This window comes from Schistosoma mansoni, chromosome 1 (genome assembly GCF_000237925.1).
Source record: "Schistosoma mansoni strain Puerto Rico chromosome 1, complete genome".
Taxonomy (NCBI): domain Eukaryota; kingdom Metazoa; phylum Platyhelminthes; class Trematoda; order Strigeidida; family Schistosomatidae; genus Schistosoma; species Schistosoma mansoni.
Genome location: NC_031495.1, coordinates 47040363 through 47058007, shown reverse-complemented (window position 1 = coordinate 47058007; position 17645 = coordinate 47040363). Strand labels below are relative to the sequence as shown.

Here is a 17645-nt window from a genome sequence, read left to right as displayed (position 1 = left end):
GATTATGGTCGTTGTGTTTTGTGGTTAATGTATCTTAATTTGTACCAGTTTTGATGTTCTTACTTCGCGTCGCGGGAATTGCAGTGGTACTTCATTTTACAAGTGTAAGTAATACGAGAAACCGACATAACAATTAAGAACGACCAGACAAACAATTGGTGACTCATTCATAAGAATTGACGATCAGCCATAATAGAAAGTATTTATCAACTTATCATGAACTTATCATGAAAAATACTGAAATATCCACAAAAACCCCTTCTTATCATGAAATGTCAAAATGTGCAAACGTATCAATTTTAAATGCATGAAATCCGACTACATGAACTATCAGATGTACTCAATCATACGTGACTTCTTTTGTAGGGCTTCGAGTAAAATTTTTTTCGCTAAACAAGTCTAATAATTGTTAACGACTGGTTGATTTAACTAGTTGATTAAACATTATTCTAATCAATACATGAAAACATATATATACATATGCAAATGCAATCCTGTCGATATGTGTGCATTCTTATCACTCTTATTATTATCATAAGTAATACATAAAACTGACAACAATTTTAATCACATCACACCCTATACCATGTGTTATTGAAACTGGTAGAATATTTAAATTCAACCAAAGTTTCTGTAGACAAACGCAACAACTTTAACTTTTAGATCAAAACACGGTAAGTAATGTTTATTAGAACGAAGTAAATGATTTCTTTTGACTACTATGGAACCACATTTGTTCGAACACTAAATCAATTTAAACACAGTCTGTACGTTATTCTTCTAAAACTAAATTTGATATAATCAAAATGCAATTATACAACTGAAACCATGTACAAATCTTTTGATCTTCAAATAAATCACATCATATGTTGAAAAGAAATCTCATTCCACGTTACAGTCTACATCACCTTGGGCCCCAAACTCAACACCTACAACAACGATACACGTCGAAAGTGTCTCAAAATCATCTATCACTTTAAAGTATTGATAACAATCAAACAGATCAGGATGTTTCTAATGCTCAAACACTGTCAGGTCTTCAGAACTACGTTTTTGATTAGTAGGAAAGGAGAACTGACGGAAGCCATGTAAACATATGATGAATACAGTGTTTTTCACACCTTCAAATATTTTTAGTGTTGTTTTGTTCATGACACTCGTGTAAATTACTGTTATCTGTTTATATTGAATTAGAAGTTTGACGTATTTCAGTCAGTTTATTCACTCGTATTCACTTCTAAATGAAGGTGCATTGTGAGTAGTCGCCCAATGTTATAATCAATGTTAATTATCATCGAGTATGAGGATTTGTGGAGATTGTAGCATTTTTAACGGTTGAGTTCACTAGTCAATTTATGATAGACTACCGTTGGAAACCTGGAAATACTGGACAATCGAACCATCTTATTATGGGACTCCTCAGTAGTGCGCACCCACCATCCCACACGTGTGATTCAAACACAGAAACTTCAGTTTGGCGCGAGAGCGCTTAACCTCTAGACCAGTGAGCTGGAATCCAACTACGTTAATGTCTAACATCATGTTCTTACTAGTGACTAGATTCAAGATGTGAATCCTGAAGTTCTAGTGACAAGCCACGACCAGTGGAATGAGATCCGTTATCCACCTCAGACAATGGATTAAGGGTTGTGAAAGATCATCTTCAAACTACATTTCTAAAACATACGGAATGATATAGGTTATTTTCAAAGTCATTCAATGGATAATGACATAGATAACTAACCATTACATATAGCTAATTTAAAAATCGTAGGACGAGTCTATTTCATTTTGTCGAATTCTCATCGTATACATACAGCTTGTGATATTTCATTAACCAAACTCACAAATGGAGATTACTATGCTCATAAAGTAATAGGAGTTGGTGAGCATCTAATATATACTATGTAGTAAGTATTCAAATACAGCCGTAAAACGTAAATCAAATGTTGCACAAAAATATGACATACAACAGGAAATATTTTAATATCAAAGGAAGGTGACAGCAAAGACCATAGGCTGAAGTTTATTGATTACCTTATGAGATAACTGAACATTGATTAATATTCATTGATGGTATTTTGAATTGGTCTATGTTTCTTAGGCAACAAACAATCATGATTTTCAATATAAACGAAGAATGATGTAGCTATATTGGAGAAGGAGTTTAGAAAAACGGTGATACGATGGTTTTATATTATGCATCAAAAACTATCCACAGATTTACTTACTTCAGTAACTGAAAGTCTGCTTATCAGCTTAGTTGGTTTATGTAAATTGTTTGACGAGTTAGTAATCTGTTTGAAATGTGTGCATTGTTTGTAAATCAATTTAACTTCTAAATTCTTACCAAATTTCGACCTTAATTTCAGTACACTTATGTACTACATTTACTCAGTCAATAGTTTTAACAATTTCTCAATTAAAATTGAGGCTCTAACTGTTTACGTTTTATTGAGATTACCCAAAAATGTTGTATCGTTTTAACTAATTACTTGTCCATATTAAATAATGCCAGTAGATGACCTTTGCAGTTGTTCTATATTCAACATGATCATACACTGGATTGAATCTCACAAACGTTTCACTAATCATCTATGAAAACTTTGATGATTTCACTTCATGATAAAAATAATTTTCATAGTTGAAATCCTGAGTCAATTGAAGCTAGACCACCATGGAAAACCTGGAAGCACTGGACGGCCGTTTCCTCCTATTATGGGACTCCTCAGCAGTGCGCATCCACGAACCCACTCTCGCTGGATTCGAACCCAGGACCTACCAGCTTCGCGCCGGAGCACTTAACCGATGGTGGTCTAGCTTCATTTGACTCATGATTTCAACTATGAAAATATTGAAATATTCACAAAAACCCCTTCTGATAAAAATAGTTGTCCATCCGCACAGGTATCTCAGTACCTAAAAGGTTTTCTTCGTTTCGCAATGTTCAGTAAAAATGTTTATTACCTCATTGGATAAATCCTCCGAAGACGTTTACATATCTATTGACAAAATTAACATCACCTTATGTGCAAACCATAATGAGTACATTTTGTAGAATATACAAAATTTCATTGAAACACTTTTAGAGCTATTGTAATAATGAAAATGAGTTCAATGATTCTTGAGTTAAGTGTTAGTTTATTTTAGTAATTAAGTAACAGTGGATGGTGTAGTGCAAACATTTTGAACTCAAGAACTGACCTTTATTTCTTATATATATAGACGGTTTAACTGTTTTTATTATTATATCTTTACACACTACAAGCGGTTTTTAGAAAAAACCATCAAACCTTTCTATTTTTGCGTATACATATCGTGTTAACATAACTGTAAGAGTTTTTGTATCATTTATTCATAACATTGATTAAATGTTTTATTAAAGATCGAAATCCGAACATTTCATTGATTACTATTTGTGTAATGAATGAGCGTCTAAATGAAGTGTTGTTAGTAACATCTGATGTATACAAACCTGTGGAACAGCTTAGGTTGTTACGTACATACACAAGCTATTACCTTTCGATTTAGAGTTTTAGCAATAATTTATATGATGAACCGAATGTGGTTTTCATCAACAAAGGATGGTTTCTGTGCTTAAACTAATTTGTCCAAATTGTTAGGAATAATTTTCATACGAAATATACGAAATATACATATTCCTCATGCATACAGAGTTCTTACTTCAGCTCATGGATAAAAGCGAATTCTGCTGTTTTATTATCCTGAAAATAAAAAAGTATTATTGAAAATAAATTAATATATTTGTAATATCCCAATGAGTAGAAAAATTAGATTTTCTGACGTTTCGTGACTCAGTGTAAGCCACTTCTTCAGAGAATAAGTAACCAAATTCACATTAAACCAAGTTTAGATAGTACAACGGAACAACACGAATATTAGGTGCGATCAATCAAAAAACAGGTCTGTCTTTTGTGATATTACAAATATATTAATTTATTTGTAACAATCTACCCAATGCTCAATTTATTCAAAATTACCAAATCAAAACTTGGTAATGATACCTACAAAATATTACTTGGTTAGGACGGATAGTATAAAAGGTAATAAAATGAGTCTATCTGTTAAGGGGAAATTCAATCATGCGATTTCCCTGGTTGGGTATGATCATTTCGTGAAAATATCTATTCTTTGAGATATTTGTTTTCATCATCAGCAGCAAACCATCGTGATATTGAAAAAACTGTCTTGAAACGAAAATGATATTGTCATTCTAAATGCTTGTGTTTAAAATCATCAAGCTTGCTCTAATTGAATGAGAGGAATGTTCATCGGGTTTACTTAGTTGAATACTTTCTTTAAAAGGTCCAAAAGTGCACTCAGAACTAACTAAATTAATCTTAACATGAAACTACTTAAAAGTAATGGGTAAACTAGTAGTTTGGAGATTGTCTATTATGGTACTGTAGTCTGCGCTACTTATGTGGACAGATATAAGTAGTATTTCACAGAAATGTGAGGTGGAATGTTTACCAGCAGTACATTTAAATGAAGAGGACAGGAATGAAAACGGAGAGTTAGTGAAATAACAACACAATCAAAGGAATTATGGAGTATATAAAGGACAACTAAGGAAAGATGTGAAAATGAATTATATGATGTGTGATTTTCTCATTTTACAAGGCTACTGTGTAAATTTCCTTGAAACATTAAAATAAATTACGGTATCAAAGTATACTTTCACCCGATGTAGTGTCACTACCTACGACAAGATGGGGAGAAAGCAGTTCTTCAGACGCTGTTGAAGGAGTGAGAGGAGATCCGTTATTTACAGAGGTCCGATCCAGGTGAATGACGTCGAGTGGAGTGGTCTGGCTTAGCGCGTGGAATATAGAGGTCTCTGTCGACCGGGAGAAGACATCCAACGTCCGGAGTGCTGGGTGGATATGTCATCTAAATATTATGTTTCTTTAAAGTGTATTATTCACATCTGCAAAATCATTTGTGCCTACTGTGGAAAACATTACATCGGACGAAGCGAATGTCCTCTTCATCTTTCCCGAATGAACATCAATTAGCGGTCAAACGCCATAAAATGTCCTCGCTTATATCAATGCACCTGGACAACTGCGGATACACATTCGTCTGGAAAGATGTGGAAATCTTGGATAAGGGAAATTCTAAAAACATCAGAGAATATTTAGAAGCTTGACATTCAGGTCAATCAGCTATCAACAAGCACATTGAAATCGATCCAATTTATCAACCAATCAAGAAAATTATAGACAAACATAGGACCAAGAATCTAACCAACGGAATATACAACCAAAACAAACTGACAAGCAATTACAGGTTTAGGGTCCACAAGAACTAATCAATATCGAAGTCTACATGACAAGCTGTGAACCATATGTGGAGAAATCCGAACACTTCACTTTTACCTGAAGTTTGTATTGATGATGTCATTCGGAAGAACGATGAAAGCTCCACGACCAAAGCATCCAGCTAAGAGATCAAAACTCTGTCGAAAGCACCCACCTGAGTTGCAACTCTTCTCCACCATCTCATACTCAATATCAGTTGGTCGGATACTATCAGCAACAGTGTACACATTTGCATTTATTGTTTCAGTCTCTATACTATTTTTATTGCCGCTGGTCTTTATGATAAGAAAACGATTCAATGAATGATTGGTTTAAATAAGTGATCAATAACATACGAGCTACATAGATTTGAAAACACATATCTAATGAATGATTGATAAAGTGTTCTAATAGATGGTAGGACCTTTATCAAAGAATATTAATAAGAGATTGAGCATGAAAACGTGATAAAGTTGTCATAAATAATTATCATGTTTACTTTAATCAAATCAATTATGTTTCCAATAAGTATAAACAAATAATAAGTGTCCTTGATTTCATGTATGCACAATTGGAAACTATAATCGATTTTGATTTTTAGCCGTTTTAATTTATTACACTATTGTATCGATAAGACATCTTATTAGATTTTGTAAGCAATGTTTACTTAAAAAATTCATCGATTTTCATAAAACTTCATTGCTGATTGATTTTTAACAAACATGTTGAATGGATAATGTGTCATTTAAATAATTTTATGTTTTCTAAAATATCATGTGGCTAATTTAACTTAAACATGGTTTACACAAATGAATACAATGAAGAAGTGAACAGATGATTTGGTAGGAGTTTGATAATGTACTGTTACAGATCCCTAATATGGAAGTTTAATTTCACCAGATGAAAATATATGTAAAAACATTTATTAGCTTATGACTTCATAGATTTCAGTTAAGGTTATAAAGCCGGAAAACCTTTGGATTTGATAGTCAGAAATTTCAAATCAAATAGAAGTTTCCCTTGCTGCCTATCTCATCTGAAAGTGAAAAACTGGAGAGAAGTTCACACTAGTTTACTACTTACTAGTTGATTTCGCCTGTGACCCATCGCGGAGGAGTACAGACCGCCCACCAGCACTCACAATACAACTATGTTCTGGACAATCCTTCCCATATCCGCTTCGAATAAAAGGCACACTGTATTCCTTGGTCTACTATTTTCCGTTTCCTTTCAGGATTCCAAATTACCACTTGTCTCGTGATGCAGTCTCATGATTTCCGTAATGTATGTTCCACCCAACTCTAACATCCTTTCCTAATTTCTGCCTCAAATGGAAGTTCATTTGTTCTCTCCCACAGTACACTGTTGCTGATGGAATCTGACCAACGGATATTGAGTATCTTGCGTACATAACTGTTTATAAATACTTGTACTGTTTTGTTGATTGTTGTGGTAGTTCTCAAAATTTCAGCTCAGTATAGTAGAACTGTCTCCACCTTCGTATTGTGACTTCGATATTGGCTTGCGGACAGTTGTTTTGAGTTGCATATGTTCTTCAATTGTATGAATGTGGCCTTTGCTTTGTCAATCCTCACATTTTCGTCTGTATCGGATGCTCCTTGTTCATCTATGACGCTGTCTAGATAGGTACGTGAAAGATTCCACATCTCCCAGAATTTCTCCATCAAGTGTGATTAGATTGGTGTTCTCCATGTTGTATTTGAGTATCTTACACTTTCCTTTGTGTATATTGAGGCCCACTGATGCATAGACTGCTGATACACTAGTAGTCTCCTTACCTGAATTTCTTGATGTGACTGAGATAGAAGAGCTAGGTAATGTAAGAATTCCAAATCGTTTAATTGACTCCGAACTGTCGATTGTATTCCGTGCTTTCCCTCAGATGTAGAGGTCTCCATAATCCAGTCGACCATCACACTAGTGGAGCAGCGGAATTTCGGGGTTCAATAAAACTAATAGAAACACAGTATCCATATAGATGTTATTGTAAGATTGAAACAAGGGCAATACACATACATTTTAGAAGTTGGTAAAAATAATATGAATACCTAGGTTATAACTTACAGTAATCACGTTATCATTAATCCCAATTGACGGAATGATTAATTAAGAAGATACTTTTGATTGACCAGAATAAGTTTCATGCAATTTGAAAGTAGAAAAAATAGTTATGGCACACAGTTTGAATGAATAATAATATCATACATTTCATGTAAATGTGTGACAATGGAATAATTAGGCTCATGTGGTTTATTTTACTACTAACAAGAAAGATAATACAAATAATCTTCTCTCTCTAGATACATAAATAAAAGTAGGTATCTCGCCTCGAGTACATGAACCCTAATGTTATGACATTTTTCTCAGAATTCAGACATTTAAAAGCCAAGAATAAATTTTGTTGTCTCCACTTTGACTTTACCGAAATAAAAATGGAGACACATTGTATACTTTAATGCAGATTCATTTGAGAACAACACTGTCAATCGATATTATTGGTCGCTTATTTGAAGTAAGTGCACAGTTTTCACAGTTGAAGCATGAATTGTCAAGCGTAAAGGTACCCTTCAAATTCAGATTTGATAAACATAAAAAAACTGATTTTATAACTTATTAATTCTGTAATTGAACAACAATTCGAATATTACTTACTACTGGGTGTGGTAGTTGTAGTTAGAAACTGATTCTGACTATTATGAGTTACTCGTCTATAGTTAACGGAATTCTCATCATTACTCTCTAAATATTAATTGTAAACCGATGAACATATGTAATTTAACAATAAGAGTGTTTAAAATTTGTGCTATTCAAACAAGGGAATTGTATTTGTTAATAATTTCAGTATTAACTGGTGTTTATGAATTAACTTAACTATAGCTGGCAACTCATGAACACTTTTTCCATGTCGAAATATAAATTTATACAGATCGGAACTATACTAAATAGGTCCTGCGTTCGAATCTCGCCAGGCGAGGTCGTGAATGCGCACTGCTGAGGAGTCCCACAACAGGACGAAATGGCCGTCCAGTGCTTCCAGGTTTTCTCTGGTGGTCTAGCTTCAACTGACTCACGCTTTCAACTATGAATATGCTAAATAAACCAGTGATCCATAACATATTGAATAGTTAGCAATAGTTGATGATATGGCGGGATGAAAAGGCAAAACTATATTCCTTTACTCAATGTGACTTTTTGTTCAACATTACTTCTATTTTTAATTCAATATGATAATTACTCTGTGTAGTATTTGTGTTTGTTTTCCAGTGTAATATTTTCTTTGGTATAACATTAATTTATTTGAGTGTGTTGTTTTATTTGAAGATACGATATTCTTATATTGAATGAATATGAACTATACCCAACTTGACACTCAGTATATGATTTATTATAACTCTGATTATCTTTCATATACGTGATTTCATCTTAATTATTAATTAAAATGGGTGTACAATATATAAATGAGTGTATTTTCGATTATGGTCGTTGTGTTTTGTGGTTAATGTATCTTAATTTGTACCAGTTTTGATGTTCTTACTTCGCGTCGCGGGAATTGCAGTGGTACTTCATTTTACAAGTGTAAGTAATACGAGAAACCGACATAACAATTAAGAACGACCAGACAAACAATTGGTGACTCATTCATAAGAATTGACGATCAGCCATAATAGAAAGTATTTATCAACTTATCATGAACTTATCATGAAAAATACTGAAATATCCACAAAAACCCCTTCTTATCATGAAATGTCAAAATGTGCAAACGTATCAATTTTAAATACATGAAATCCGATTACATGAACTATCAGATGTACTCAATCATACGTGACTTCTTTTGTAGGGCTTCAAGTAAAATTTTTTTCGCTAAACAAGTCTAATAATTGTTAACGACTGGTTGATTTAACTAGTTGATTAAACATTATTCTAATCAATACATGAAAACATATATATACATATGCAAATGCAATCCTGTCGATATGTGTGCATTCTTATCACTCTTATTATTATCATAAGTAATACATAAAACTGACAACAATTTTAATCACATCACACCCTATACCATGTGTTATTGAAACTGGTAGAATATTTAAATTCAACCAAAGTTTCTGTAGACAAACGCAACAACTTTAACTTTTAGATCAAATCACGGTAAGTAATGTTTATTAGAATGAAGTAAATGATTTCTTTTGACTACTATGGAACCACATTTGTTCGAACACTAAATCAATTTAAACACAGTCTATACGTTATTCTTCTAAAACTAAATTTGATATAATCAAAATGCAATTATACAACTGAAACCATGTACAAATCTTTTGATCTTCAAATAAATCACATCATATGTTGAAAAGAAATCTCATTCCACGTTACAGTCTACATCACCTTGGGCCCCAAACTCAACACCTACAACAACGATACACGTCGAAAGTGTCTCAAAATCATCTATCACTTTAAAGTATTGATAACAATCAAACAGATCAGGATGTTTCTAATGCTTAAACACTGTCAGGTCTTCAGAACTACGTTTTTGACTAGTAGGAAAGGAGAACTGACGGAAGCCATGTAAACATATGATGAATACAGTGTTTTTCACACCTTCAAATATTTTTAGTGTTGTTTTGTTCATGACACTCGTGTAAATTACTGTTATCTGTTTATATTGAATTAGAAGTTTGACGTATTTCAGTCAGTTTATTCACTAGTATTCATATCTAAATGATAATGTATTATTTTAATCAGCTAACTCTTTTGTTGTGATACCAAATGCTGCTGTGATCAGTGTACTGGGAATTCAAACTAATGAAATAGTTTTCCGTGCCTCAACACATGATCTGATGGTTAAAGATATTCATTTTGTAAAACAGTCACTTGCTGGACAAAATGGTTTATTGTTTTGTTAACGTACGTCATTATCTGATACCATATGATACTTTGAAATGTATTATATTTCTAGAGTAGGCTTGTTTTCTACTAGTTTGAAATTCGAACACAATATATCCTGACAGATATGTTTTTCTAATGGAATGTTTATTGGTTATTATCAATTTTGTAATAATTAGTTCAGAGACAGCAATTCAGAGGACAAGTAGAAGTAGTAAACTAGCTTGAATAGGAAAAAAAGGACAATCTATAATTTTAAAGTTTAATACAATGATGTACATAATCCAATCCACAGAATGTCTTTGAATGATAACGGGTTCACTTTGACCACATTTATATGAAATGTTACATTTCACAGCTTTCTGGATTATAAGTTTATGACTAATAGGTATTTCGAAAAATATTATGGACCATATTACTATTGATAAGAATAGGAACTGAGAAAATAGAGTAACCTGAACGACGACTGAAAATTTTATACCTGTTTTTCCTAGGAAAGCACCAACAATAAAAACGAAATTAAATGCACAAGTACAATGTTCCATCTGTTTCACTGGAGTAACTTTGATTCCTTATTTAATACAGTTTTACTTAAGTTTCTTCTGAGTATATGAGTCATTAATATACTATGGTTGTATATCATTGTGAATGTTTTTTCGTATACTGATTGATTGATAAAACGACAAGTTACGTGTTTAAATATTATGAATTTCAACTAACCGGTTGTTGATAATTTTGAGAGAATTTTGATCAGTTTTATTCGACAATCAACTCCACCTGTAGCTCTCCTACGGTTACCGCCGATCCCAAGCCCACAAGAAGGAGAAGTGTTGGACATGGATTCAATAACTCCATCCCGTAGAAAACAACATTGGTAAAAAAGCGCTTACCAGAATAAACAATGTAAACCATTCAAATTCTGTCCTCGGAGTTGAAGGATCTTCATTCAGAAGAATTATCACACCTCATATTGATACTCGAGATTGTTTCGAAGTCATATTTGATGATATCCATCCTAACAACCACATCGACAATTAATATAGGTACATAGAATGCTCGAACAATGTAGGAGACATGGAGGACTTATCGAATAGCTATGAATATGAGGAGGACCTGACCATTCTGATGGAATACTTAAACGTCACAGTTAAAATGGACAACACCGGATAGGAAGATGTCATGGGACGACATGGACTGACTGGGAGAAACGAACGAGAATGGTGAGAAATTTCGAAATTTATGTGTATCCAACAAAATGTTTGTAGGCGGCACCGCATTCCACATAAACGCATAAACAAATTTACTTGGATCTCACCGGACTACACCACAGAGAACCAGATAGATCATATTTGTATCAACAAAAAATTCCGAAGAACAACGGAAGATATGAGAACCAGGAGGGGAGCTGACATAGCCTCAGATCACCACCTGGTTGTGGCCAAGGTGAGACTGAAGCTAAAGTAACACTGGACAACTGGGGGAACAGCATTACTAAGGTTCAATACAGCCTTCGTTCGAGATACTAACAAACTCAACGAATTGAAGATAACTCACCAACAAGTTCCAAGCTCTACAGAATCTACTGAAAGAAGAAATTATGATGGAGGACAACTGAAAAGGGATCAAAGAAACATTGACTTCAGCGTGTCAGGGGGTTATGGGTCGAAAGAAGCATCATAATAAGAAATGGATCTCTATGGGAACCCTGGACAATATTCAAGAAAGGAAGAACTAGAAGACAGCAATTAACAACAGTCGAACACGAACAGAGAAAGTCAAAGCACAAGCAGACTATGAAGAAGCAAGCAAGGAAGTGAAGAAAAGTATCAAAGCCGACAAGCAGAAATACATGGGAGAACTAGCAACGATGGCGGAAAAAGCTGCAAGAGAAGGGAATGTGAAACAACTATATGATATAACGAAGAAACTAGCAGGGAGATGTGGCTAACTGGAGAGACCGGTCAAAGACAAAGAAGGGAAGACAATCACTGACATTCAAGAAAAGAGGAGACGTTGGGTAGAATACTTCGAGGAACTGCTGAATATGCAAGCTCCATTGAATTCACTGAACATCGAAGCAGCATCTAAAGACCTTCCTATGTCTGTCACTCCACCAACGACCGAGGAAATCAAGTTGGCCATCAGACAAGTCAAGAATTGGAAGGCAGCAGGACCTAATAATATACCAGCTGAGGCACTCAAGTCATACACAGAAGTAAATGCAAACAGGCTCCACGTTCTATTCAAGAAGCTTTGGGAGGAAGGATGCGTACCAATAGACTGGAAAGAAGGATGCCTCATCAAGATACCGAAGAAAGGTCTGAGTAAATGTGAGAATTACAGAGGCATCAGTTTGTTGTCTTTACCACGAAATGTTTTCAATAGAGTGTTGCTCAACCGGATGAAAGACACAGTAGACGCTCAACTTCGAGATCAACAGGCTGGATTCCGTAAGGATTTGTCGTTGCACAGACCGAATCGCGACACTACAGATCATAGTGCAACAATCAATTGAGAGGAAGTCGTCACTATAAATCAACTTCATTTGCTATGAGAAAGCGTTTGATAGTGTGGACAGAGGAACTTTATGGAAACTTATTAAACACTACAGCGTAATTAGCTGAGAAGTTCGTGAAGATCATCCGGAATTTACACGACGGACTACACTTCAACGTAGTGCATCGGGGACAGCTGAAAGACCCATTCCAAGTGAGAGCCGGAATCAGACAAGGCTGTCTACTCTTCTCCTTCCTCTTTCTTCAGGCGATTGAAAGGATTATGAAGACCTCGACATCTGAAGGGAAAGCACGGAATACAATGGACATTTCAAAATCAATTAGACGATTTGGACTTCGCAGATGACCTAGCCCTCCTATCTCATACACAAGAACAAATACAAATGAAGACAACTAATGTAGCAGCAGCCTCTGCATTAATAGTCCTCAACATACACAAAGGAAAACATAAGATACTCAAATACAACATGGAGAACACCAATCTAATCACACTTGATGGAGAAATTCTGGGAGATGTGGAATCTTTCACGTACCTATCTAGACAGCGTCATAGATGAACAAGGAGCATCCGATACAGACGAAAATGTGAGGATTGACAAAGCAAAGGCCACATTCATACAATTGAAGAACATGTGCAACTCAAAACAACTGTCCGCAAGCCAATATCGAAGTCACAATACGAAGGTGGAGACAGTTCTACTATACTGAGCTGAAATTTTGAGAACTACCACAACAATCAACAAAACAGTACAAGTATTTATAAACAGTTATCTACGCAAGATACTCAATATCCGTTGGTTGTATACCATCAACAACTGTGTACTGTGGGAGAGAACAAATGAACTTCCATTTGAGGCAGAAATTAGGAAAGGATGTTAGAGTTGGGTGGAACATACATTACGGAAATCATGAGACTGCATCACGATACAAGTGGTAATTTGGAATTATAAAAGAAAACGGAAAATAGTAGACCAAGGAACACAATGTGCCTCTTATTGGAAGGAGATATGGAAAGGATGAATAGCATTTGGAAAGGATTCCGTAGGACAGAGTTCGTTGCAGACTGTTGATAATTTGCTTATGCTCCTCCACGACGAGGGTTAATAGACGTAAGGAAGTAGTTAAATATTTGACAATTAATGCATCGTGTCGAGATTGCAATAATCTCTTCTGTAAAGCTATGTAAATAGTTATCTTATAGTATTGTTCATCAAGACTTCTAGGTTGAAGGATTAATAATTTGTTATATCCTCTTATGAAATGTCCCCCTTTTGTCTTTTAGTGACACAAAATTCACCCGTTTGATTAGAGATTATCACATGCAGTGAATTCATAATAAAGTTCATTGTTAGTATCTATCTTCTTCAAATAAGAGAGAAGTAGAGCGAGATAAATTATCTTCTTACTCTACTAACTGAAAATTAGTTTCATGCAATTAGTTCCCTCTATGAATTTAAATAAAGCCAGAACAAATATTAATGCAGAATAATATGAATTCATTATACAACATATATTACATATAATTATTATTACATATAATTGCTCCACCTACAACTTCATGTCTTCCAGCCTAACATCAATACATTTGTATTCTGCTATTAATTCTTGCAGAAAATATTCCTCTCGATGGCTCTGTGTCATTTCTCTTGGTACAAACTACCACTTTTCGCCTTTATACACGCATTATTTTGGCTCCCCACCACGTAAGTATTCTTTTTATATTTTTACCTCAACATCTACAGTTGGTTACCTACATAAATTAAATAGAAATATCTAAGACTCACAACTCAGTGATAAAATGTTGAACATCGACATTTCGATAAATGTAAAAACACATGCATATCATGCACATATTTTCTGCGATCTATCAACAGGTCCTCATATCACAATTGAAAACGTGTGGATGCAAATGTATCAGAAGTGGATAAGGTGATAATGACCATTATAAAATAATGCAAATGTTCACAGATTTACTGTGATGTTTCAGGAATTATGCAGGTGTATACTTTGTAGAGTTGAATTAGTATTGAGTAAATACCTGAAACAAAAACTTATCGGGAAGCCAAATAAGCAATGCGAATCATAACTCTAACCAAATTTGATACTTATGATACGTATGAAACAAAGGAAGACAATATTGGTATACAAATATTTCTACTTAACCTATGCAATGGAAACCGATATGATATTGTTGTGGCCAATATGTGTGTGAGATCCGAGAGAAAGAATGAATGTGAATGAATAATAACGTATGCTTGGTAGGAACATTATGATGAGTGTTGGATCTACTGCGCTAAGTAAAACGAGGTAGACATAGTATGGACACCTTACTGGTACTGTGAATCTAACAATGATTCCTAAACCTTCGTAAGTTATGCAACTTGTGTACATCGAAATTGAAAAGTTGGTACAGTTTTTTGAAGGTGATGACATAGAATCAGGGTGTGAGCATTGTTTGATGAAATCCAAATAAAAAGTGAAACTCGTGTATTTGTTCTTTAATTATTTAGTTCTCATTAATTTAAGTATTATTTACAAAGTATTGGGTTTATTGAATTTTAATTTTGTGTTAAATATAATCCTACAATAGACGAATTATTTAGGAATATTTCTCTTAATATTTACAAATGATCTTCAATTAACTTCAATGTTATGATTAGTTGTGTTTCAAAAATATAGTTTTTTGTACTCAGTATGGTCTATCAACTTGTAATTCATGCGATTTTAAATTTCACTTTTATGACCACATGAACTGTGACGTAAAATCGTTCATCTTGAGTCTTATTTCGTTGATTGAAAGTTTAGGAAAAGGAAGGTTTAGTAGTGTATTCAGAGTGAGAGTACAGAAAAATATGCCGTAGATTTATTATTAGAGGCTTGTGATACGGAACATACATCATCAGTTTATAGTCGGGATCAAAATGACAATCAATGGGAAGTCAGTTAGAAAATCATGGAAAAAACACTCAGTAGAACACACAGAAAGTATTAGATTGATATCACGTTGGAATCATGTTCTTCTTCTGAATACACTTAGATAGATTTGGTTATCCCTACAGATTGAAGTAAAGAGAGATCAATGATTCAATAAATTCCATATGAACGTGATAATAATTATGCACCAGAATGAGAGTTAACCAATTAGTGAAAAACATATCAAGACTGCGTTTTTTATATGCCTGATTCGAGAATATTGAATGTATGAAGCGGATTATCATCCATGAGTTGCACACGAAAATAAACCTGCTATCCGATATTCCTCGGTTTTTAATATAAATAGTATTACTTAATTATAACGGCTTATTATTAATTTTTTTTATTTGCACACTCATTTATAAAAATGATCATGATTTAATTTCCAAACTAAGGTATCTGATCGCGATTTCCCGTGACCATATTTCACCAGTCGTACCATATGTAAGGTAGGTTCGTTTTTCACTTCTATGGTCACATTTTCATTGTGACTAAAAAATTGTACCTATATTACTAAAAATAAAAACAAGTGAATATAGGATTTAATCACTCATTTCTTATTTTATAAAATGACTAAAAAATGGTTTATCAGCAAACCGGCATAGTTCCTTGTAAGTTTCAAAAACGAGTATTGGGGTCATACTGCAGAGTAGTAAAAATATACAGAGCGGCACTTTCACATGAATCAAAATGCTTTGTTTGAACAGTACTTATTCAATAACCACATAAATCAATATTATATTTGATTTTGGTTTAAACGATTTCTGTAACACTGTTTCTACTACTTTATTATTGAAGTACTCCTCAACAGAGTTAACTGATATGCATCCTCATCGTGTTTGTCTAAAAATGTAGTGGTACAATCTAAGATAACAATGATCGTAGTTTCCACTTGACCTGTTAAATAACAAAGATTATTTGGAGTTGATTATCAAGATTTATTTAACACCATTACGGAATGACGAATATGAAGCCGCTTTCATTCTTTATTCGATAAGGTTATTCTTTCCACATCCTCCATAAAGTATAAACAAATTTATCATTTCTAATAAAGTCACTAAGGTCAAAATTAGCTGATTCTTTGAAAACTATTTAGAAATTGTTTGATGATAGAACAAAACATCGCGCAGTAATCGAAGTTAAACAGAAGACACTTACCAGGAACCTCATTATTTCTCAACGCAACATTGTTGTATAATTTTCAACTGAACATACGAGGTGAAGTAGGTAAGTAGGTACATTGAGTAAACAATAAAATCAAGGAAAACAAACAGATAATAGATTAATTTTTTTTAGATTAAATCATTTCATATAATCAAACAAATCAAGTATTGAGTAGATTTTATGAGTAACTTAAAAGCAAAATATTGATTTGAGAAACTAATAATATATTTGTGTGATAAATTTCGAACAGCGTAATTTTACAGATTTTTACCAAACGATCTTTAAATACATGGAACTCTGTGAAAGGATGATGTAAATAATAACAATAATTCACAAGCATTGTAAGCAAAGATGGATAGTGGCTAGCAGTGGAATCCAGGACGCGCGTTTCGTCCTATTTGGGACTCGTCAGCTGGATATACCTGCATCTCAGAATTGATGTTCACTCTGGGACTCGAACCTAGTACCTTTAGGAATCAGTGGCCGAGTGGATAACGTGAGTAAGTTTAAGTAGTAACTAATATATTTATTGATACCCTTTTAACTCTTTTCTTCACACAGTATTCTACTTTACTCAAAAAAACGACCACGCGTATACAGCCTCTGCCAGGGAAGTTCTACTCACTGCCTTCTCGTGGCGGGTTTGTTCACGAAATCGAGAGGACGAAAAGCAAATGTCCGGCGCTTTAACCGGCTTGGTGGATATGGAGGATCCACCTAGGAGAGTTGGAAAACCCTGATTCCAAACTGATACGTCTTGTTTATCGTA

General features: G+C 34.0%; 1 protein-coding gene across 1 annotated transcript in view; it reads left to right on the top strand.

Moving 5' to 3' along the window:
- The first annotated feature begins 16084 nt into the window (after window positions 1-16084).
- The window catches only part of Smp_148100 (putative prokaryotic DNA topoisomerase), an 11431-nt gene continuing 9870 nt past the window's right edge, over window positions 16085-17645 (top strand). Inside the window, exon 1 of the mRNA XM_018794627.1 lies at window positions 16085-16161. The gene's annotated coding sequence lies outside the window, so the exon portion shown is untranslated. The remainder of the gene's footprint in view (window positions 16162-17645) is intronic.